The sequence below is a fragment of the Muntiacus reevesi genome, chromosome 5 (genome assembly GCF_963930625.1).
Source record: "Muntiacus reevesi chromosome 5, mMunRee1.1, whole genome shotgun sequence".
NCBI classification, from domain to species: Eukaryota; Metazoa; Chordata; class Mammalia; order Artiodactyla; family Cervidae; genus Muntiacus; species Muntiacus reevesi.
Genome location: NC_089253.1, coordinates 114,076,150 through 114,095,676, shown reverse-complemented (window position 1 = coordinate 114,095,676; position 19,527 = coordinate 114,076,150). Strand labels below are relative to the sequence as shown.

The following is a 19,527-nucleotide window of genomic DNA, read 5'->3' as shown; positions in this document are numbered from 1 at the left end:
TTGGGGGGGGTGGCCTGCACTGCACAGCATGTAGGATCTTAGTTCCCGCCCAAGGATGAAACCTGCACCCCGCTACCCTCCATTCAGTGGGAGCGCAGTCCCACCCGCTGCACCCCTAGGGAAGGCCCAGCTGCGTCTAAAACGACTCGGAGGTGTAGGGGGCGGACCGGTCTCCGCGCCGGCAGAAGCAGGACGAGGGCAGACAGAGGTCAGGATAACTGTCTTTCCTGAAGCCTTGCCGCCATGGAGAGAGAAGGGTTCGCCTCAGAGGGCATCCCCGGGGCAAGCAGGAGGCAGACCCGAATGAACAGGTACAGGCAACCAGCAGCAGAAAAGAAGCAAGAGTCTGGGGCAAGTCTGCGCTGGGGATGAGGAGGGACGTGAGAGCAGCGAGGCCAGTGGCAGCTCCTGGGCAGCTGGCAGGCTCAAGAGGGCAGAGGCGGCTAACCAGGACCAGGGCACAGACAGGCCAAGGCCTCGATGAAGTGGCCGAGGGGAGACTTTCCTGGTGGTCCAGCGGCTAAGACGCCATGCTCCCAACAGACAGCCCAGGTGGGGCCCAGGTTCAATCCCCGGGCTGGGAGCTAGATCCCACCCGCGGCAACTAAGACCTGATGAGTGAGTGAGTGAGTGAAGTCACTCGGTCGTGTCCGACTCTTTGCGATCCCATGGACTGTAGCCCACCAGGCTCCTCCGTCCATGGGATTCTCCAGGCAACAATACTGGAGTGGGTTGCCATTTCCTTCTCCAGGGGATATTCCCAACCCAGGGATCGAACCCGGGTCTCCCGCATTGCAGGCAGACGTTTTAACCTCTGAGCCACCAGGAAAGTCCCTGACACCTGATAGAGCCCAATAAAGAAATAAAGTTGTTTTAAAAAGTGGCAGAGGGGTCCAGTGGGGGGGGGGGGCGGGCGGGAGGTGAGATCAGGAAGGCTGTCCAGGGGAGTGGTGTTTGTGGTGGACCTTTGAAGATGCTTTGGATAGGTTAGGATGGCTGAGCTCTAGGATTCCTGGGACCTGTTCAGGAAACAGCTGCAGCGTGGCAGAACCCTGGAGAATAGCAGGACATAACGAAGAAATCAGAGGAACACTGGGGGGCGGGGGGGGGGGTGGGGGGGGGCAGGTGTTATTTGTGGAGAACCTTAAAGGATCAAGCTCAAGTGTATACAGTGTGTACATGTAATTCATAACAAAGTCACTTTCATGACCATGAGACCTGCCTTAAATCCTTTTACTTGAGAACTAAAATAATGACAAAAGCCCATCTCATGATCTGGGGGATAACATCAGTGATATCAGTGCTGCTCATTACACGGTTCTCATTACATGGTTCTCATTACACGGTTCTATATGCAGAACCCAGTGGCTCAGTGGTAACGAATCTACCTGCCAAGCAGGAGACGCAGGTTCGATCCCTGGGTCAGGAAGATCCCCTGAAGGAAATGGCAACCAACTCCAGTATTCCTCTCTGGGAAATCCTATGGACAGAGGAGCCTGGCAGGCTACAGTCGATGGGGAAGTGGACATGACTGGACATAAACAACAACACGACGTAGAACAGGATAACTTGGTTAAGGACAGGTTGGTACCCACTATGACAACGTCATGGAGGGTCTCTCTCTTTTCCATTTTAAAGACTAGTAACTCAGAGGTTGAATAATGAGTGATTTGCCTTTTCCTCATTAATATAAGGTATGAAAGAAAACAATGCACAGAAATGAAATTAAACATACTCTAATCATAGTACATCTAAACTTGTGAAAACAATTTTGTTTTATGCCTGAAGCCCCAAATGTTCTTACTTACTAATTTTTGTGTGATATTTACACTCCCTTGATCTGCAAGGCTTCCTAGGTTTGAAAAATTAAGAAAGAAAATAACTATGTGTTTGAAAGTAACCAAGTAAAACAAAACAATAAGAAGCAGAGTCTCAGTAGCTTGAGAAAACAACTCAGGGATGTGATTCGCCTCCTCAGATGAACAAATGAGATGTGTATCATAAACAGCACTGATATCTGTTTAACTTTGAAAATCACATACAGTCATTAACATGATATAATCTTCCCAGCGCACCACACCTCCTATTAAAGAATAAACAATAAATTCCACACCAAACTGGGCTCTAAACCTCCAGGTCAGCATTTCAGAAATGCATTCATTCATGGATTCCTTAAACACTTCTTTATAAAAAGTTAACTCCATTTTATTCTCTGCATAACAGCAATAATAATAGTACCTACTTTACAGGCTTGTTGAAAGACATAACAGAAAGTGCTAAGAACACTGGGACAGAGTCAGCAGCAGTAAAGGTAAGCCGTGGCGCTTCTAGCCAGCCTCCATACAGGGCAGAGATTCTGAACCAAATAAAATGTAAATCCTGCCGGGAGAAGCTTATAACTTAGTAGAGGAGACAGGGAGGTAAACATAAATAATATGGTGAGACAGAAATTACCGATAGAGCTAACTGCAAAGTGTTCTGGAACTATAAAGAAAGGAATGCCTAACTGGCAGTGGGAAGGAGTGTCAGGGCAGGGAAAGCTTTGGCTGAAGGTGCAGGGGCTAAGCAGGCGGCCACGGGGAACAGGTCAGTCTGGGTCGGAATGTAAGGAATAAAGGAAGGGGATTACACATCACCCTCAGGGTCTTAGGGCCCTGGCATATAGAGACAAGAACTGCAGATGGGAATGCGAAGGTAGTCAGGGTAAGAAAGAATTATCACACAGGTACTAAGAAGCACAATGCAGTAAGAATTTAAATACTATAAAAGGTTTGTGTTTTAAAAAGCTCTTTAAGAGAACAGATGAAGAGAATGTGAAAGACAGCCTTTGAAGCTCTTGAACAATCCCAAGAGGCAGTGGTGATGGAGGGAAAGGAACAAATCAAGGATACTTTAGAGACACAAACTCAAAGGATCTAAGGACTAAATGGGTTTGTTATGGGGGTTTGAGGGGCGGGGGCAGGGGTGCTGGGTGCTAACAAAGAGTGACATGTTGAAGAGAACTTCAAGTGCCTGGTTTCAGCAGCTAACTCAATTCATGTCAGTAAGACAGGAAATCAGAGGCAGCAGCTTTTGTGGCAAGAAACCAATGAGTTCAATCTGAGACAGGTAGAATTGGGCATGTATGGCAGATAAGCAGACGGAGAGAAGTACCAGATAAATAAACCAAACTGTTTAGAACCAAGCGGTGGGGTCAGATGGGAGAGGGTAGCATGCAAATCCATTATAATGGAAACATCTAATTCATGCTCTCCAAGGGCCTAGCCAGGAATAACTTACCATTAGGTGACTCCCAGCCTCTCCAGAGCGCCAAAACCACCAGAACCAGAATCATTTAAACCACTGCAGTGAAAAACTTAAGTGACTACCACACAAGGCTGAAAGGGGTGAATGGACCAAAATGGCTCATCCATTCTCGAAATGCTGGTGATCAAGGACCAGGAGTATTAGCATCACCTGGGAGTGTCTTAGTTGACTCATTGGAAAAGACCCTGATGCTGGGAGGGATTGGGGGCAGGAGGAGAAGGGGACGACAGAAGATGAGATGGCTAGATGGCATCACCGACTTGATGGGCATGAGTCTGAGTAAACTCCGGGAGTTTGTGATGGACAGAGAGGCCTGGCATGCTGCGTTACATGGAGTCGCAAAGAGTCGGACACGACTGAGCGACTGAACTGAACTGGGAGTGTCTTAGGAATGCAAATTCTCAGGGCCTATCCCAGACCTACAGAATCAGAAGCTAGGGTTGGCATGGGGGATAATACCAGCAAACAGTGTTTAATGAGCCTTCCAGGTGATTCTGAGGCTCACTACTGCCTTAACTAATGTCCCAATTACCTGAAGGGAATGGAGTGTGAAAGAAAGAACTCCTGGGAGACAGATTCCCAAAGACTTGAGGAAATGAAGTCCTGGAAAAGGATCCAGTTTGCACAAAGACAAGCATGAGGAACTTCTGCTAATTTTCGACAATGAAGCCAAAGGAAATCAAGTCAGCAGCCCTCATGGTAAATAGCTCCCCGATTTAGGAATATCGGTCAATTCTAAAATCTAAAACATCACAAATGTGAAAAGGATGCTCAGCTTCACAGAGGATGTCATGCCACGCTTTTCCTCATTTTCTCACCAGACACCTCCTGGTTGACCAGCATCAAGCACTGATGGGATGGCCACCTAGGGTTTACAGGACCTCTGGAAATGCAACAGACTTCTGGGTCAAGCTAACTGACCAGGCCCAGGATGAAATCCTTGAGCGGGGCCTAATGGAGTCCCCTCAGGAACTAAGCCAAATCAGCCACGTATCAGATTTTACATACAAGCTTGATCCGAGCCTGGCCACAATGCGTTTTTTTCCAGTAGCAAGGACCATAAAACAAGCCCAACAAAAGCTTGAGTGGAGAGTGAAACAAAACCAAGCCAAGGCATATGGAACCAACAGGAAGAAGGGAAAGGAAATTAAAACAATGTTCATATGCCATTTATAATCCAACTTGGACACATAACCACTCCTATCCCACAAAAAGGTACTTAGTCACTTACCTTTTACCTCAGCTACTCTAAATCCTCATCCACAAGAATTGCATCATATCCTCTCATTCAAAATTATAAATAATTCAGAGATTATTTATTTTCATAATCAGCATGCATGCAATACGCAGCAAAGGCGATGGCTGGTCCTAGCAATGCGATTTCCTCCCCCTTTCCACTGCAAAAACCACCGCCTGATCTGCGTGTCCTAAACTTTCTCCCTCTACTCTTCAAAGGGGTCTTCTTTCACCTGGGACCCGTCTGGAATCCTGTTATCATGTCAGATCCTCAATCAATTCTTGGCTCTAGCAATCCGATCGGCTTCTGGAACAGTTACTACACACCTGTCCTCCTGACGTTTGAGGAGTTGTTCCTTTCTTCTGACATCCCCTCCTGCTGGGAGGTTGACATGAAGATCAGTGAGTTAATGTTTGCCAAATACTTCAGGCTTCTCGGATGAAAGGCAACATTAAAGTTCAAGCGACCTGAAGCTGGCAGGACCTGAGAGGCGCGTTGCAACTGACTCCTTAGACCTGAGCTTCAAAGAAGTAAAGCAAGGCTGCGGGGACTCATTTGTGCCGATCGGCTACCTTCTGCATTCCTGCTAAAGGCGGGCGGATTTATTCTAACATCATTTAATTCACTGGATTTCAACATTAGAAAGGCAAGGATCCTTGTGTTAGTGCTAGACTCTCGTTATAGGAAGCAGTGTATGGGGGAAAGGATCCCTTTTTCTGCCCTTGTCTACGTGGCTTTCCCTCCCTAAACTAACCTACTGCCTGGTCCTGCAACTCACACCCTCCTTCTACATGAGGGGCTAGCAGCTGCCAGCCAACACGCTTGCTTTGAGCCAACACACCAAAAAAAAAAAAAAGGTCAAAGACAAAGCCTTATGTGTATGTTGGCACGCATGTGAATTCAGGCTGCTGGGGAAAAAGTGACCCACAAAGAGCGCATTCATGGCCACATATAACTCCTGGGACATATAAATAGATGTCCTGGACTCAACACCTACTCAGTGTGAGGGAGGCGCTGTGAGCAGAGGGGCATAGGGCATTACACGGAACTCCCCACAAGCATCCTGGCACGTTAACAACTGCTAGCCCCACCTTAGAGATGAAGAAATGGAGACTCGGGAGGGCTGCAAAGTTCAGTTAACATCACAGCTAAAAGACGGCAGAGCTGGGCCACAAACTGAGCTATATCTCGAACTCCCAGCCCTGGGTCTCCGGCTCCAGCACACCAACAGGCCAGAAAAGCTGCTGAATTTGCTACACACACCCCTTGAACCATTCAATAAGTCCTCCGCGGGGCTCAGACTGGGGGAAGGGTAAATTAAATCAGTAAGGGGAGACCACAGAGTCTCATTTTAGACATCAATTTTAACCTCTTCTCCACCAAAACGTGCTTGTTTTCCCTCATTCTTTTTCAAGCAGCACAAGCAGCAATAATTGAATTGGCGAAAGATTTCATCTTATCTCTTTCCCCTGCCTTATCTCTAACAAGGCACACTGCGCTGAGGCTTAGAATGAGTTCAAAAAATGCACAGCATTTGGTGACCGAAGAAATCCGAATGCAGGACTGCAGGTGACAAAGGAGAAGAATACGGAACCCAGGTGGGGGGCAAGGTACAATCCAAGGGTATATGTTCGCATCCCTGAAGCCAGAAATAGAATCCTTAATAAGGAAGGAAGGCACTGGGGGGAAAAGTTCTCCCAGTTGTCAACTTCTGGCTCATCCATTCAAGACAAGTAAGAATTCTCCTAAACATCCTAATTTTACTCTGATTTTTTTAAGGTTCCTCCGCATGAAAATAGTCTAAATGCTCTTTCCATTACAGCTGTCTGTTCCACACGGTCTGCACAAACCTGAATATCTAAAGTGTTGACAATAACAACTGTATGTTTAAGCCAATGATGGAGGTTGGACCGGTACCTGGGAATAGCAAGAGTTTCTCTTTGAGCCCTTTCTCTCATGAAGGTCCTACGCCTTCAGGAAAGTCATTTTCCAGGGGCTGTTCTTGAGATAGAGAAAGGTATGTTTCTGTCTTTCTTTCTGGGGGGCCGGGGGAGGCCGAGGCAAATCCCCAGCACTGTAGGAAGTCAATGTGCCCTCCTCACTCGCCTGCACTGGCCTGAGGTCACCGAGAGCTGGCCTTCCGCCACCTCGGCCAGGACGCGGCCACGATGAAGAATACTACGCAGCCACTTCAGCCCAGTCAAGAGGCACCCTTGAGCGGCAAACCACCTACCGGAGGCTCCTGCACTATAAAAAGCTTTCTAGGCAGGATCTGCTGAATCCTGGACCAGGAGGCGACGACAATCTGCTAGAAGACATTCTGCTTTTCGTAAGGTTTCAGAGGAAGGAAAAGTCATTCCTCCAACTGTGCTGATGCCGCGATGACGTGGGGAAGTGGAGAATACTACAACAAACACAGGGACACATACGAACTCGCTCTGCGGAGCACAGAGGCCCAGGCAGATTAGGCAAAAGCGCATCTGTGCTCGCCAGCTTCCCCTTTAAGGCTATCGTTCCCAAGGCACATGCTTTAAACGCCATCACCAAAAGATAAGGCGACTTCAATACAAGGTTCTGTGAGGGGCGGCATTATTACCTACTGCATTCAGGTGGCCCTTTGAAAAGGCATCAGTACCATTCTGATGAAACCAGCCAGGCATGAGCCAATTAGTGTCAATGAAAATGCAGATGGTCCCCCAACCACTGCTTTTTGCAGAACCAGCATCAGGCATCCAAAGAGAGAGATGTGTGCCCCTCCGGAAGCTACTTGGTTCCTAAGTGCTTCCAGTTTAATATCTGATATTAAAAAAAAAAGCTGTTCTGGCTACACTGAACCAACCAAGCCACAAATCCTCCTTCAGCCCCCAGCTCTCTACTAGGTATGATATCTTTGCACTCGTATTTTGGATGACTCTTTCTTTGCACTAGTTCTTTCCTCCCCCCTAGCAGGCACTTTCCTAATCGGTCCTCTAGGTGAGCAACACCTGAACTCTCCAGACTCAGGGCACACCTGGCCCCCTCGCCTCTGGACCAAGCCTTCCCAGGCCCTCTCAGGACACACTACTTCCTCCCGCAGGCTGCAGTTACATCCAGTTTTAGCATCTTTGTATTCCCAGTTCCTAGCCCAGGGGGACACACTGCAAAACTAGGTTTATTGAATGAATGGGCCAACGAACTAACCCTTTTGAAGAAATTCACACGTTGGTGGAAACCCTGTAACCCATCCACAGCCAGCGGTCTGGAAATTCCTCACCTTCACAAAGACCCAGCAACAGCCAGCCCCTGGACGGACTGAAGGCAAAGCCCACAATCGGCCTTAAGCCGTAGGGAGGAGGGGTGGGGTGGGGGTGACGGGACCTGGAGGAAGTGGGAAGGAAAGGGGGTGTCGGGGCAGCGCTTCCTCACTGCTCCTCAAAAAGGTGAAAAACCCCTTCCGAGCGTTGAAACCCCAGAAGCAGGGGTCAAGTCAGGAGAAAGGGAAAACGGTGTCTGAACGCCACCCTTGGAACTTGTTAATATTCAGAACTTGCGGCGTTCGCGGTGGAGACCTGCTCTGAAATTAGGGGGCCACAGGGTCTCCCTGTGAGTCAGCCGACCACCCAAGTAGGGGCCAAGACGCCCAGAAGTTTTGTGGCAAGATTGTGGCCTAGTGGAAGGGCATGGAAATTTCTGCCTCTCAAGATCCTGTCTCCTGGAGGGTGGGGGGGAGTCGGGGGCGGGGGGTGTGGAACACAGGAGGGTCGCGGCGGGGGACCCGCTCCAGCTTGAGAGGCAGAGACGTCTTTGGCTTTCATCCTCCGGCCCCCGCCGTCTGGGTATCTCAGCTGCCCTCACTAGGCCCTCTGTGGTTCCCCAACAGAAAACGGCAGTGGGGAGGAGGGGGCGAGAGTGTGAGTTTCACCGTCCACTCTGCAGACAGCGCACACCTTCCACCGTAACTCCAAGCCGTGAGCATTAGCGGGCGGCTCCCACCGCCACTTAACAAGTCCAGCTGCCCGGCCCCCTCGCGCTCCCGCTGCCCTGCCAGGCGTCCCGGGCCGCCGATCCCAAGTCGGCGTGGCCAGCGTTTGCCCAAGTCATCGGCAAGGCACCCGGAGCGCCTAGGGCGGCCCCCAGCCTGGGGCCCGACTCCCCGCCCCAGACGCCGCTTACCTGCTTACATGGCCCCGTCGGAACCCCGGAGTCCCGCGCCGAAAGGCTGCCCTCCGCGGGCGGCGGAGCCCCAAGTCCCCCCAAGGAATTGATTCCAGTGGCTGGCGGAGGAGGGGCGGAGGGAAGGAGCCGGAGGAGGCGAAAGGGGAGGGAGGTTTCCGCCGCGATCCCGGCGCGAGAGCGCCCGGAGAAGGGGGGAAAGGAGAATCACCCCGGCGCGGGGCTGTCCCGCCAGAGAGGGGGCCGGCACGGGGAGGCTGGCCGAGGTGGGAGGGGACGCGCCGCCAGGGGCCACGGAGTGGCGGCCGCTCGCCGAGGACCGGCGCCCGGAGGGCAGGCGGCGGAGCGAGGACGAGCGCAGCAACCTGCCCCCGGACTGCGCCCGCCGCGCCCTCCCCGGGGAGAGAAAAGTTGGGACGAACTTTCAGGGGCCGGGAGAGCCAGAGCGGCAGGAAATGCGAGCGGCCGCGAGAGGAGGGAGGAAGGGGCCTGGCGAGTGGGAGGGGACGGAGCAGGCGCCGGCGGCCGCGGCTCCCCCACCCCCGGGCCCGGCGCGGCGGCGCGGGGGGAGCGCGGGGCGCGCGCCGGGGGCGGGGAGGAATGCGGCGGGGCGGGCGGGCGCGCGCGCGGGGGCGCAGCGGGGCGGCGCGGGAAGGGGAGCCCCGGCTCCGAGCCCCGGGCGCGCGTCCTCGGGGACGTCACAGCGCTGGAATCCGAGGAATGCCGAGCTGCCGGAGCTCCTTCTGCAGGCCCGGGAGAAGTCGCGCACTTTTATAAATGTGGTGGCTTTGGGAGAAGGTTTTCAAAGGTGAGGGCTGGGCAGGGAGGACGGGGTGAAACTCCCCGGAGTAAGAGACTGGGGGAGTGGGGAAAGCGAAGGGACCACAGCGAGCCCACCTAGCGCCTCTCCCGGGCGGGGCGGCGGGGAGGCAGGAAAAATCCCACCGAGACCTCCGCAACCTGCAGAGGCGAGGCCGCGGCGGGGACTGGCCCGCCCCGACCTAGAGCGGCCCACCTTATTCGGGGGACCCCTCCAAGCAGGATGTCCCCACGCAGCCACTGCACAGGGCAAACAGACCCGGAGAAAGAAGGTGGCTTCGCAGAGCAGACAATGTTAAAGTTATCTGTCCAGGACTCCTGGAACCTCTGGGTACCAAACCTGTGGCCTAAACCACCCCTCACCCGCTCCTCCGGGAACCGCACAGTTAGTCTACCCAAGGAATTCGTGTACCCAAGGAGTTAGAATCGTTTTCCCGGCTTTTTCCGTGTCACAGAATCGCCCCACCCAGCCGGCGTAGGCACTGGGAGGAAACTTCCTTCGTATTTTCGGGGGTGGAGTTAATGAGACGCAGCTGGTGAGACGAACCAGGCTCTCGGAGCCCGGGCCGGGAACCCGGGTTTTCGGACTTCCCCTGCCGTCACCGGCGAGGAGTGTCCCCGTCCCTGAAAGCCTTGACCTCTGTAGCTGTAAAAGTTAAAGGATTTGCCTGTTTTTCTGTGGTCCTTGGCATTGCAAAAATAATGCCTTAGGAGTCTGTGGTCTTATTCGGGCCCGATCCTTTCAGCCTTTCTGAGGTTGAATAGGGTCCTCGGAGAATTGCCACTGAGGATGTCGTTCCAAGTTCCTTCCGTGTCCCACAACTCAGAATTCCCGGGCTCTTGGGGAAGAGTCTTCTGTACCCATCAGGTACAAATCTGTGGTCACGTGACTTCCCTGAGCACTTGCCCACATGCAAAACTACAAAGAAGCAGAGAAGACCTTAAAGGGATGAAAGGGAATAGGCTGAAGAGAGTTAAAATCAGTTTCTCCAACTTTCAAGAAATAGCTGGATACTTTCAATATGGACTTGCTGGATTTCCAAAGAAAATTAGGGAGTGCCTTATTGTCCACCAGGAAGTGTGGAAGGCACTTCATGTGCTCTTGTACTATTATCCCCATTTCAGAGGTGAGGAAAGTGAGGTGTGAAGACATTCTCAGTCTCACCAAGGACCACACAGCAAGTATACTATGATAATGGACCCTAGTGTGTCTGGCCCCAAAATGCAAACTTATAAACTCTTTAACCAGGACAGGATTAAGATCTAAGATAAGGAAATGCCTACAGGCTCTCAAGGTTTCTTGGGGTTACAGGCCTCTTGGGGTTGCAAGGAAAAGACGTGGCATTTGTGTATTTTTGCTCGAAAGTCACTTTGATACCAGACTCTCGCGCACAACACGCTGAGACTGTTGTGTAGAAGAGAAAGGACTTGTATGTACACAGCAGTTGTACCTGGGTGACCCTGAGCAAGCCACTTCACCTGTAGGCCTGAGTTTCATTGTGAAGTGGGATGTGACATCAACTTCGGAGCTTGGTTGAAGGAGTTCATCTCTGAAGTCTTTCCCAGCCTGAACTAGGATGAATATTTACTCCTCTGTGCAGATGGCATGCCTATGGAGGAAGCTAAGTGATAAAGCCAGGATGTCTTGGGGGAAGGATTGTTTTCACACCGCCTTCAGAATCAAAATAAATGTTGAGAATGTTACTGGGTGTTCAACAGCAAAACAGAAAACCACCAAATAAGATTTAGTACTACTCCTGTGGGCTCATTTTTATTTTAAATAATTTTACTACTAAAAAAAAAAAATGCCTTAGTAATTTAAAAGCCCATAAACTGGTTAAAAAAACTTTCATTCTCTAGATAAATATATAAAAGTAGTCACAAGTTTCTTTCATAAGAGAAAGAAACAACCCATTGCCTAAGTCTTCTTTATACTTGAGTCTCCTCAATATGCATCAGAGTGACTAGGAGCTTGGTTGATGGGATAAGCTCCAAACATATCACTACACATTTATTTCAAACTTTGTAATTTTAGGACCTTGTCAATATTAAATATGCTCCCAAATTTTTCAATTGATTCTAAGCCCAATTTAAGCTACAAATAAAGTTCAAATCTCATGGACCACCGTGATTCCTCCCACCTCCGAGGTGTTTCTCATTAATTTATTAATTTTGTACCTTTAAAACCATTGAGAAGCAAAACAAAATAAGTTCCCCAATCAAACAAACCTGGAAAGTGATCAGGCTCTCTTTGGAGAAATCTGACAACCACTAGGGGCCTTCTACAAAATGTAAAGTCATAGATAGAGAGAGAGAGAGAGAATGTTTGCTTTTATCCTAAGTCTAATTTCAGTTCCTAAGAGGATATTTGGCAGTTTACTGTCAAAGAGGAAAAGAGAAAAGAGAAGCTTTTTCAAAATACACGTCCTCTGTAAGCCCTGCTCCCCATGTCTCATTCATCTTATCCCCATGGTCTAGGGTAGAGAGACTCCAGTTGGTGTATATATATATATAATTCATAATCCATAAAAATGTACATACAACGTGACTTTTTCATGCAGATATTTCCATGTGAAAACCACCCAAATCAGGATATAGAAAATGTCCGTCAGCACAAAAACTCCCCTTAAGTGACTTTTCAGTCAGTATCACCTCTCAAGATTAACTTCTACCACCATAGGCTAGTTTTGCAGGTTCTCAAACTTCGTATAAATAGAATTATAAATATAATGTGTGTTATGTATATGTGGGTCTGGGTCACAAGTTGCTTACCCATTCTTCTGTTGGTATACTGGGTAAGTATATTTTGAAAACATTTCCCAAGTAATTCCGTTATGCCTTGACTACCTCCAGTTCAGAACTGTTGAGTTACAACAAAAGTAATCATAAATAAGCCTAGATTATTAACACCTACAAAAAATATTAAGTAGCAGAGGAGGAAAAAACATTTTGGAACAACCAACTTTAAGAGTTTTTTTAATGGTAGTACACATTCAGAGATTCTTCTCAATAAAAACAAATTAGGCAATTGACTGGAGTACAGACTTCAGGTCATCTAGTGACTTTTGAAAAAGCTATGTGACTATGCAGAACTGTCACGTACAGCCACAAGCACAGTAAACAGTACTCCAGGAGCTCAAATAGTCTGCAGTGTGAATGGCATCCTCTGGATAGGGCACTGTGGTGGCTGTGATATTATGAGCTCTCATTTTAGAGATATTAATAACTTCATGGAATCTGCTTTGGAAGAATCATTTCTGACACATAAGACTGAGCCCTTCCCTCCTGGTTGCATCTTTGTGGACTTTAAATGTGGGGAAGAAAAGTGCCTTTTTTGAGTGGGGGTGTCAGGGGGGCATGCCATTCAGCTTGTGGGATCTTAGTCTTAATTCCCCAACCAAGGATTGAATCTGCACCCTTGACAGTGAAAGTGCTGCACCCTAACCACTGGACCACCAGGGAATTCTGAAAAAGTGACTTCCTAAGACTCAGATCTCCCCATGGTGACTAAAGGCAGGAAGTCACACCATGCTCAAATAAATACTGCTAACATAACAGAAGAGGTGGCAAGAATATACAGAAGAACTATACAAAGATCTTCATGACCCAGATAATCACGATGGTGTGATCACTCACCTAGAACCAGACATCCTGGAATACGAAGTCAAGTGGGCCTTAGGAAGCATCACTACGAACAAAGCTAGTGGAGGTGATGGAATTCCAGTTGAGCTGTTTCAAATCCTGAAAGATGGTGCTGGGAAAGTGTAGCACTCAATATACCAGCAAATTTGGAAAACTCAGCAGTGGCCACAGAACTGGAAAAAGTCAGTTTTCATTCCAATCCCAAAGAAAGGCAATGCCAAAGAATGCTCAAACTACCTCACAATTGCACTCATCTCACATGCTAGCAAAGTAAGGCTCAAAGTTCTCCAAGCCAGACTTCAACAGTATGTGAACCATGAACTTTGAGATGGTCAAGCTGGATTTAGAAAAGGCAGAGGAACCAGAGATCAAATTGCCAACATCCTCTGGTTCATTGAAAAAGCAAGAGAGTTCCAGTAAAATATCTACTTTTGCTTTATTGACTATGCTAAAGCCTTTGACTGTGTGGATCACAACAAACTGGAAAATTCTTCAAGAGATGGGAATACCAGACCATTTGACCTGCCTCCTGAGAAATCTGTATGCAGGTCAAGAAGCAACAATTAGAACTGGACATGGAACAACAGATTGGTTCCAAATCGCGAAGGAATATATCAAGGCTGTATATTGTCACCCTGCTTATTTAATTTATATGCACAGTACATCATGAGAAATGCCAGACTGGATGAAGCACAAGCTAGAATCAAGATTGCCGGGAGAAACATCAAACACCTCAGATATGCAGATAACACCACTCTTAGGGCAGAAATCGAAGAACTAAAGAGTCTCTTGATGAAAGTGAAAGACGAAAGTGAAAAAGTTGGCTTAAAACTCAACATTCAGAAAACTAAGATCATGGCATCTGGTCCCATCGCTTCATGGCAAATAGATGGGGAAACAATGACAGACTTTATATTTTTGGGCTCCAAAATCACTGCAGATGGTGACTGCAGCCATGAAATTAAAAGATGCTTACTCCTTGAAAGAAAAGTTATGACCAACTTAGCATATTAAAAAGCAGAGACATTACTTTGCCAACAAAGGTCCATCTAATCGAAGCTTTGGTTTTTCCAGTAGTCATGTATGGATGTGAGAGTTAGACTATAAAGAAAGCTGAGCACCGAAGAATTGATGCTTTTGAAGTGTGGTGTTGGAGAAGACTCTTGAGAGTCCCTTGAACAGCAAGGAGATCCAACCAGTCCATCCTAAAGGAAATCAATCCTGAATATTCATTGGAAGGACAGATGCTGAACTAAAACTCCAATATTTTGGCCACCTGATGCAAAGAACTGACTCATTTGAAAAGACCCTGATGCTGGGAATGATTGAAGGTGGGAGGAGAAGGCAACAACAGAGGATGATATGGTTGGATAGCACCACCGACTCAATGGACACGAGTTTGAGTTGGTGATGAACAGGGAAGCCTGGCGTGCCCATGGGGTCGTAAAGAGTTGGAAACGAATGAGCAACCAAATTAAACTGAACGTAACAGGAGACTTTTGTGGACTCATGAATAAGACGAAAGTGCAAGATACCTGTTTTTCCAGTCTCTTTTTGAGGCCCACCATACCTGCACCCTTTATGTTACGTACTGTCTCCATTTCTTCACCTTTCCTCGTGTCTCAGTTCTCTCATTCTTGATATACCCTGGGCTCTGGCCACCAAGCCTTCTGGGCACCTTATTATCACCCCACTTCACCTCTCTTCTTTTATCCACCTCTCAGGAAAATGCTCCCTGCCTTCCAAAGGTATCATCCTCTGACTTAAGTCATAGAAGAGAGGGCCCCCAGATCCATGCCCATCAACCAAGGTCACAAATGAATTATTGCCTTGTTATTTCCTTCTGGAAAGAATTCCAAAGATTTTGGGGTTGTGTTCTTTCAAGCTGGGAGGAGAAAGATAAATCTGTCCTCTGAGACACTGTGCCAGCTCCCCTGGCAACTGCAGTTGACCACGTGGGCAATGGTATCAGCAAGGGTCATATACACCAGGGCAGCCTCACTCTAGACCAATCACTAGTTTTTCCAAAGAAAATGTACAAGACGCAACCAATCGTTTACTCTTTAAAATCTGATACAATAGCAATATTTATTATTCAAGTACACTTGAGAAAGATAATTCACACACATTTGTACTATTTTCAGCAAGTTAAAAGAAATAAAACCTAGGCACCATGAAGTATCTTGCCTATTTCAATGTATTCATTATTCTCTACTAATTTCACCTTAGATCACAAACACACTTTGAATCATGTCTTAAAGGTGCTAACTGGTCACATTCACCGGTCTCAGCTTGCTGACTTTCTCCCCTGCTCTTGGCCCCCACCTTGTCGTTCAGCCTTTCCAGGCTTGATGAGAACACACAGTTTTCCTCCCACACTGACATGTGCGTCCCGCGCGCACAGACACACACACACACACACACACACAAATCATCACCATAGCCTCCATGGGGCATACTGCCAAGGAAGAGTTTACCCTCCTTTTACTGCTGAAAGTCATCTATTACCCAGGGAGGGTGGGGGGGGAAAGGTTTCAGTATTTCCAAAATCTTTTCTAAAGAGCTTCTTAATTTTTATTTAAGCCATCTTCAACTTTGTAATGAAATAGAGTCATTAAAAAAGAAGGAAAGAAAGAAAAGAGAGAAGAAAAGGAAGGGAGGGAGAGAGGAATGAAAAGGAGAAAGAAAGGCTCTCTGTAGTCAGTTACATGTGATCGATAAACTCAAAACCATAGTCTATTAGAGTGTAGCAGATCTGGTGCGTGCGTGCTAAGTCGCTGCAGTGGTGTCCTGCTCTTGGCGACTGTATGGACGGTAGCCCGCCAGGCTCCTCTGTTCATGGGATTCTCCAGGCAAGAATATTGGAGTGGGTTGCCATGCCCTCCTCCAGGGGATCTTCCTGACCCAGGGATGGAACTCATGTCTCCTCTGCATTGGCAGGCAGATTCTTTGCCACTGAGTCCTCAGGGAAGCGACTTGCTAGCTATGTGACCCTGGGCAAAGTACTAAAGCTCTCCCACCTGAACTTCCTCACCTGTAAAATGAGGAATTATGAGCATGTCTCTTGTAAGGTTGAATCAACGAGGAGTAGTAAGGTTGTGGTGAGTGAGTCAGTACGTAGGAAACTCTTCAAACAGCACCTGGTTCACATTGAACTCTCAATGTGTTACGTACGTATTAATACCATCACCAACCTCATTCTGTAGATTTCTTACAGATTGGATTTCTTGCCTTCAGCAGGAAAATCCATCTGAATCTCAATCCAAATTCCCAGAAGAAAGAATATGTCTTCAGGTGTCAGTGTAGGATCTTAGAGATGGAGCAGGCTGGGTGCATTTCTCTAGGTGGGAAGGAGAATTCTCAGACAGGATAGAGTGCCCAGGGAGGCATCTGAAACCACAATGAGAAGGGTAGGGGGGCTTTTTTTTTTTTTAACCGAAGTGAAGTCTTGAGAATTCCTCTGTTCACACCTGGCTCCTCATGGTAGAGAAGAAGGTGACCTCCTAGGATGGGAGTGACAGAGGGAGGAAGGAAGAGAACCAATATTCATTGAGCACTTGCGATGCGCTAGGAACAAGGCTAGGTCCTGTATGTACGCAATCTGAAGTAGGGCTTGTGATGGTGTTTGAAGGTTGTAGGCTGAACGGTGTCCCTCCGAAATTCATACGTTGAAGTCCTAAGCCCCAACAGGGCTGTATTTGGGGATAAGGACTTTACAGAGCTAATTGCATGAAGTCATGAAGGTGGGGTTCCAATCCAATAGGACCCATGTCTTTATAAGTAGAGGAAGAGATTCCAGAGCTTTCTCTCTATGTGTGCACAGAGGAAAGGCCATGTGAGGACACAGAAGGAGGCTATCTGCCCGCCAAGGAGAGAGGCCCCTCCAAAAACCAACCTGACAGCACCTTAATTTGGACTTCCAGCCTCCAAAACTGAGAATATTGGTTTCTGTCGTTTACACCACACAGCCTGTAGTGTCTCACTGCGGCAGCCCTAGCAGGCTGATACATCGAGGTTAGTGTTTTTGTTGTTTAACAGAGAAATAAACTGAGATCTCAAGACCTTAAATAGCTGCATTTAGACGAGTACCTAAGTACCTATGTACATGGCAGAACCACGATTCGAATATGGACCTCTCTAATTCCAATTGTTCATTTTCTTTCTAAGCCATCATGTTGCCGCAAAGTTTATTGAGTACCAGGATAGGTCAGGAATAGGGGTAGGTGGTGGCCGAGCTTGTATGGTATAAACGGGACACGAAACCATCAACAGGGTAGAGTCAAAATTCCCATGAAGAGGACAGCTGTACTTGGCTGATGTTAAATTCTGCTAATAAGAAGACACATATCCAGAGTATGTATCTCCGATTATTTTAAATCCTTCTGTCCCCATGTCTTTCTGAGTACACCTAGTAAAAGGGGGAAGGGAAGCTGCTGCCATGTGGTCTTGGAGCGAATCCTTTCAAAGAACTCACTACTAATGTCACTACTAATTATTTCTTCAGGGAAGCCTGGTGCGCTGAAGTCCATGGGATTGCAAAGAGTTGGACATGACTGGGCGACGGAACAACAGCATTTTTGTCATCGGCTCCCAAGATTCCTATGAATTAAAGTCCTCACTTTTTAGCTTCATGAAGTCCAAGAAGTGGCGGTTTGGGTCCACGGTCCTTCCTAGCACACAGAAGATCGCCTTCGACTGGCCTGAAGTCACCATTTCTGGTAGTGCAGAGTCATTTCTGTTCGTGACCTCAATCTCAAAAGGTCAGAAATACCCTAGTTTCTAAGAATAGTTGCTTGTGATTCTCTCATGAATCCATGAACTGAGCTAAGCGGTTCTTCGTCCTGTTTATATCCCTACCTGGGCCAGCTCTGAGGAAGGTACACAGCTATAGAATTTACCAGGGCTGGCCAAGGAGCCATCAACACCTCAAGGAGCTGCGTGAGGGCAGGTCAATGAGAGCTGTAATGATCCCTGTCTAACCATCTCCAAAATATCTGCCTGTTGTCATTTTGTGGCATGGTAGTGGCAATAGGTGCCAGGTTGCTAAGAATAACTGGGCTAGAGAAATCCTGAGTGGAATCTTAAAATCATTGTTTGTAGGAGATAAAGTGATGGCTAAGTGCACTGTTATAAAAGTCAAGTCAGCCAGGACGTTTCCGAGTAAAATCTCAATAGATTCCCTCTCTTCACTATGTACATTTTCCAGTCCTTTCCCACCAACCTCAGAGGAAAAATGTTTAAAGCCAGAGCGTCAGTCTGTACCTTCTTAAAATGATGGCATTCAGAATAAAGGGCCAGGCGAGATACAGCCCTTTCACTGACACTGTGTTGCTAATATTCGCAGCTGCCCTAAAACCTCCCTGAAAATATATCCAGCCTGAGGAAACCGGATTCCAACTTTATGGGCACTGACTCTTCTCCATCTCGTGTCCTGAATGTGACATTTAAATAAAGCCCCAATAAAAGGTAATTCATTAGTTTGTTTTTTTCCCCCTCACCTCTTTGGTTCTGAGCTTATTTTCAAATGTAATTTAAACACCTAAATGAAATTGTCAATAAATAATAATGCAAACTGTACTACTGCAACTTATGGAAGTAAAAAAAAGCTAGATAGACTTCCAGATGGATCGCAGATTCAGAGAGGACTGGAAAATAGGACAAGAAAGGGTGCGTTTGTTTCTAACATTGGCCGCTATTGCCAGAACACCCCTCTGAAGGTATGGGCCATGAAAAGAATCTTCTGCTGTGATTAGCAACAAGGAACAACTTTGCTGGGGGAGGGAAGAATCGGTCGTGTTTGGGATGCCTTTCTAAAGAACATGGACTCCCCAGCCTGCAGGGGTGAGATAGGGTTACCCCCAAGTATGGGCAGGGCTATGTCAGTGAATCCAATAGCACTAAATCAAAACCTCCTCTTAAGACCCGGCTGCTTCCTGGCTGCCTCCCCTAGAATAAGGGGTGACTCAGAGGGTGGCTGACTCCCTGACTTCAAACATTTCTGAGTAATTCCCACAGACCCAGACAAGGGCAATTAGAGGACTGGTTTGGAATGACCACTGAGGATTGCAAGATACTTATGGTGGCCAGCAAGGCAAAGGCAAATGGTCTAGGAAGCTCAATTTTGAGGTGCCTTCTGCTACAATTAGGAGACAGAGGTACCTTCTGACATCCTAAATCTTAAGATGCTAGAAGGAGTTTACTCATGTAGGAGGGCACGTCCTGAGCTTCCCTCCCGATGGGCACCTCTGAGGTCCTGGGATACACAAAGGACAGAACTTTTATATGCTGAAAGAAAAACTAGCTACCTTTCCAATCTAATTTCCAACTATACTTCCCTGGCTCCCTCTGCCCCCTGGATGCCGGCATTCTGC

General features: G+C 47.8%; 1 protein-coding gene and 1 long non-coding RNA gene across 3 annotated transcripts in view; one reads left to right on the top strand and one right to left on the bottom strand.

Moving 5' to 3' along the window:
• The window catches only part of PTPN14 (protein tyrosine phosphatase non-receptor type 14), a 192,975-nt gene extending 183,750 nt beyond the window's left edge, over positions 1-9,225 (bottom strand). The window contains exon 1 of one of the 2 annotated variants that reach the window (XM_065936217.1): positions 8,696-9,225. The gene's annotated coding sequence lies outside the window, so the exon portion shown is untranslated. Of the gene's footprint in view, positions 1-4,775; positions 4,919-8,695 lie in introns of those variants that run through there. The other variant, XM_065936218.1, reaches the window with a different exon arrangement.
• Positions 9,226-9,324: 99 nt separating this feature from the next.
• Positions 9,325-18,633, top strand: LOC136169451 (uncharacterized). Its single transcript, XR_010663405.1, has 3 exons — positions 9,325-9,503; positions 17,661-17,916; positions 18,501-18,633. It is a non-coding gene; the product is annotated as an uncharacterized lncRNA (long non-coding RNA).
• The last annotated feature ends 894 nt before the right edge of the window (positions 18,634-19,527 follow it).